The sequence below is a fragment of the Pleurodeles waltl genome, chromosome 7 (assembly GCF_031143425.1).
Source record: "Pleurodeles waltl isolate 20211129_DDA chromosome 7, aPleWal1.hap1.20221129, whole genome shotgun sequence".
Classification (NCBI taxonomy): Eukaryota; Metazoa; Chordata; class Amphibia; order Caudata; family Salamandridae; genus Pleurodeles; species Pleurodeles waltl.
In genome coordinates this window covers 1,252,427,321-1,252,432,702 of record NC_090446.1, presented here as the reverse complement: position 1 = coordinate 1,252,432,702, position 5,382 = coordinate 1,252,427,321, and positions in this window count along the sequence as shown.

Genomic DNA, 5,382 nt, shown 5'->3' with positions numbered 1-5,382 from the left:
TATGTGTCACTGGGACCCTGCTAGTCAGGACCCCAGTGCTCATAAGTTTGTGGCCTATATGTATGTGTTCCCTGTGTGGTGCCTAACTGTCTCACTGAGGCTCTGCTAACCAGAACCTCAGTGGTTATGCTCTCTCATTTCTCTCCAAATTGTCACTAACAGGCTAGTGACCAATTTTACCAAATTACATTGGCTTACTGGAACACCCTTATAATTCCCTAGTATATGGTACTAAGGTACCCAGGGTATTGGGGTTCCAGGATATCCCTATGGGCTGCAGCATTTCTTTTGCCACCTATAGGGAGCTCTGACAATTCTTACACAGGCCTGCCACTGCAGCCTGAGTGAAATAACGTCCACGTTATTTCACAGCCTTTTTACACTGCACTTAAGTAACTTATAAGTCACCTATATGTCTAACCTTTACCTGGTAAAGGTTGGGTGCAAAGTTACTTAGTGTGAGGGCACCCTGGCACTAGCCAAGGTGCCCCCACATTGTTCAGGGCCAATTCCCCGGACTTTGTGAGTGCGGGGACACCATTACACGCGTGCACTCCATATAGGTCACTACCTATATGTAGCTTCACAATGGTAACTCCGAATATGGCCATGTAACATGTCTATGATCATGGAATTGCCCCCTCTATGCCATCCTGGCATAGTTGGCACAATCCCATGATCCCAGTGGTCTGTAGCACAGACCCTGGTACTGCCAAACTGCCTTTCCTGGGGTTTCACTGCAGCTGCTGCTGCTGCCAACCCCTCAGACAGGTTTCTGCCCTCCTGGGGTCAAGCCAGGCTTGTCCCAGGATGGCAGAACAAAGGACTTCCTCTGAGAGAGGGTGTTACACCCTCTCCCTTTGGAAAATGGTGTGAAGGCAGGGGAGGAGTAGCCTCCCCCAGCCTCTGGAAATGCTTTCTTGGGCACAGATGTGCCCAATTCTGCATAAGCCAGTCTACACCGGTTCAGGGGACCCCTTAGCCCTGCTCTGGCGCGAAACTGGACAAAGGAAAGGGGAGTGACCACTCCCCTGACCTGCACCTCCCCTGGGAGGTGTCCAGAGCTCCTCCAGTGTGCTCCAGACCTCTGCCATCTTGGAAACAGAGGTGCTGCTGGCACACTGGACTGCTCTGAGTGGCCAGTGCCACCAGGTGACGTCAGAGACTCCTTCTGATAGGCTCCTTCAGGTGTTGCTAGCCTATCCTCTCTCCTAGGTAGCCAAACCCTGTTTTCTGGCTATTTAGGGTCTCTGTCTCTGGGGAAACTTTAGATAACGAATGCAAGAGCTCATCATAGTTCCTCTGCATCTCTCTCTTCACCTTCTGCCAAGGAATCGACTGCTGACCGCGCTGGAAGCCTGCAAAACTGCAACAAAGTAGCTAAGACGACTACTGCAACTCTGTAACGCTGATCCTGCCGCCTTCTCGACTGTTTTCCTGGTGGTGCATGCTGTGGTGGTAGTCTGCCTCCTCTCTGCACTAGAAGCTCCAAAGAAATCTCCTGTGGGTCGACGGAATCTTCCCCCTGCAACCGCAGGCACCAAAAAGCTGCATTACCAGTCCCTTGGGTCTCCTCTCAGCACGACGAGCGAGGTCCCTCGAATCCAGCAACTCTGTCCAAGTGACTCCCACAGTCCAGTGACTCTTCAGTCCAAGTTTGGTGGAGGTAAGTCCTTGCCTCACCTCGCTAGACTGCATTGCTGGGAACCACGACTTTTGCAGCTACTCCGGCTCCTGTGCACTTCAGGCGGAAATCCTTTGTGCACAGCCAAGCCTGGGTCCACGGCACTCTAACCTGCATTGCACGACTTTCTAAGTTGGTCTCCGGCGATGTGGGACTCCTTTGTGTAACTTTGGGTGAGCACCGTTCCACACATCCTCGTAGTGCCTGTTTCTGGCACTTCTCCGGGTGCTACCTGCTGCTGAGAGGGCTTCTTGTCTTGCTCGACGTCCCCTCTACCTCCTGGTCCAATTTGAGATCTCCTGGTCCCTCTTGGGCCACAGCAGCGTCCAAAAATGCTAACCGCACAATTTGCAGCTAGCAAGGCTTGTTGGCGTTCTTTTGGCGGGAAAACACTTCTTCACGACTCTGCACGGCGAGAGGGATCCGTCCACCAAAGGGAAAGTCTCTAGCCCTTTTCGTTCCTGCAGAAACCTCAGCTTCTTCTGTCCAGTAGAAGCTCCTTTGCATCCACAGCTGGCATTTCCTGGGCATATGCCCATCTCCGACTTGCTTGTGACTTTTGGACTTGGTCCCCTTGTTCGACAGGTACCCTAGATTGGAAATCCATCATTGTTGCATTGTTGGTCTGTGTCTTTCCTGCATTATTCCTCTATCACGACTTCTTTGTCCTTGGGGGAACTTTAGTGCACTTTGCACTCACTTTTCAGGGTCTTGGGGAGGGTTATTTTTCTAACTCTCACTATTTTCTAATAGTCCCAGCGACCCTCTACAAGGTCACATAGGTTTGGGGTCCATTCGTGGTTCGCATTCCACTTTTGGAGTATATGGTTTGTGTTACCCCTATCCCTATGTGTCCCCATTGCATCCTATTGTAACTATACATTGTTTGCACTGTTTTCTAAGACTATACCGCATATTTGTGCTATTGTGTACATATATCTTGTGTATATTTCCTATCCTCTCACTGAGGGTACACTCTAAGATACTTTGGCATATTGTCATAAAAATAAAGTACCTTTATTTTTAGTATAACTGTGTATTGTGTTTTCTTATGATATTGTGCAAGTGACATTTGTGGTACTGTAGTAGCTTCACACGTCTCCTAGTTCAGCCTAAGCTGCTCTGCTAAGCTACCCTTATCTATCAGCCTATGCTGCTAGACACCCTATACACTAATAAGGGATAACTGGGCCTGGTGCAAGGTGCAAGTACCCCTTGGTACTCACTACAAGCCAGTCCAGCCTCCTACACAAGGAGAGTCCTTGTCCCAACCTACATGATTGCAGTATAACGCAGGTGCCTGCGCTAAAGCTCATTCAATAGCATAGGCTTGTTTTTCTGCTTCTGGAACAAGATTAGAGAAAGAAGGCAAAATTACATCTTCCCCATGTGGGAGCTTACGGACGTGCTCACGTGGCCAGTCTCTTTCAGCCAATAGGATATCACTAGTAAGTTCATCCCAGAATATCACACCAATGGTGCGCTCCATGTCTCCCACTATTTGAATTTTTAAATCATAAACCCTTTCGGGTGGGAGAACGCGGCTGTCCGCAGTCTCAACTGCAATAAAATCGCTACTTGCTGTTGCAGCAAGATGATCTTTCAGACTCTGGCGACATATCATGACCTCTGCTGCACTGTCTAACAGTGTCACTGCCCACATCTTGTTCTTCAACAATGTTCTCAAGTATACTGGCATTTTTAACTGACAGTGCTGCCACCTTTTACTTTTTAAAATGTGGCTTCTGATGAGGAGTCTTTTCTTCCTTTTTGACTGTAGATTGTGTTAAGTCTTTCTTTTGTTTCACGTATTCAGGACGTCGATCAGGACGGCCCCCACTCTCGCTACGTCTATCTGGTGCGTCCTGAAAGGAACGAGAGGGACGTGAATCAGTATATCTGTCAGGAGTTTTTATATATTTTCCCTATTTCTGAGATTGTATCTCCTTTCGGAGTTCTCCAGGTGTGGAGAATCAGCTCTCTTATTTTGTCTATCCTTAAATTCTTTTTGTTTTTCCCAGTGCTTTTTAGAGCCTTCGTGTGCCTGCTTTGTACCTTCCTTAAGGGTGGTACTTTGTAATTCCAATTTCTTTGGTTTGGCTCCCAAACTATCCCGCCCTATACTAATATAGGTGTCGGAAATTATTTTGGGTAGCTCTCTCTCCTGTTCCAATTGTGGAGTTTCTTGGAGACTTTGGCGTATAGCCAGTGCTACTGCTTCCCCTTTAATGTTACTGACTAATATTGAGGAAACTGCGTCAAAGTTACGCACTAATTTCATCCCCAAATCTAAGGCTGGTGCAGCCCTGTGCTCATTCTGTATTTGTTTTAACACTTCCGGTAAATTGGCAATTGTCGGGGTACCATGTGTGGTAGTATATATAGCAGCGAAGACTGTACCCCATGTAGCACAGTCATCCACCGAGGGAACCATCCTGAAGGGAAAGCACATTGTGAGAAGTCTATGTTTTTCCTGTGGTCCCGTATGGGGAAACACATCTTCCAGCTGGTTTGTTTTCTGGGCTATCCAGAACAGTATTTTCTCTTGTTCTGTGGGAATTTTACCCATGGTAGTATGCACTGTTTGTGGATTAATCCCAGTTGCCAATTGGTATCCACCAGGTACTGGTGGAGCTGGAAGCGCTTGTGTTTAGTTTAAAGTTCGCATTATGAACTGGACTAGTCGTCTATAAAGTGTGACTAACTCATTATATACATTTCGTAGATCTGCTATTGGCATATTCTGTATGCCTGGGTGAGGTGTGTATGTGGCAAACATAGGCCACGTTGGTCCATCATTACATAGAGGGCCTAGCCTCACTCTTTGTATTACATGTGATAGGGCGCCTTCAAACCAGTTCTGATGCTCTTGATATGTGGGTGCTATTTCATGATTCTGGTATGCTTGGTACCGTTGAGGTACGTTTGCAATTTCATATGTGTGGAATGTATGTGTTCTTTGGTCCATCTCCGAAAGGTGACCCAACAATAAAATGTTTCTGTTTGGTATGCTTCATTAGCTTCTATTATAAGAGTGACATCCCCACCCTCTTGTACAAAGCCATGCGCTAGTAGGTGTTGTGTTAATGCCTGTCTAGCATTCTCAGGAATTTCTATGGCGTTAGCCATATTTGTAACATTGGTTAGAGAAATGGAACACCAAATGGGGAGTAAAGTCCTTTTATGAGTTCGAGCTCGAACAACCTACAGCCGAATCAGGTGTTACCTTTTCAGCTGAGGAGGATCTTCCCAAAGACCACGGACGACTCCGTTTAATGGTACTTAGGGTACCTGTTGTCTGTGAGACAGTGATAGTCAGGGTATCTGTAAATTAGGGCCTAAACACCATGGTTGGTGGCGCCATGTCATAGTTTGGAATCTTGCTCTAGGCAAGACTGCTGGTTTAAGGATGACACTACTTCTGTTTGTAGGCGACTATGCCTGTCCTACAACAAGTCACAGCTGTTGTCCCAACCCTTCCGGCTCACTAGCAGCACCTCACCAAAAACCCAAATAGTAAAAGGTGATTTGTGGCAGCCTTTACGCATCGACTCAAAAGTATGACATCTCAGGGAGTGCTGTGGTTAAACAGAGATTACCACTTTCTCACAGATATATCATGTCTCATCCAAACACAGGCAATAACGAAGATGCCGTAAAGGTTCAATAGTTTGTATTTAACACAACTGCATTCTGCA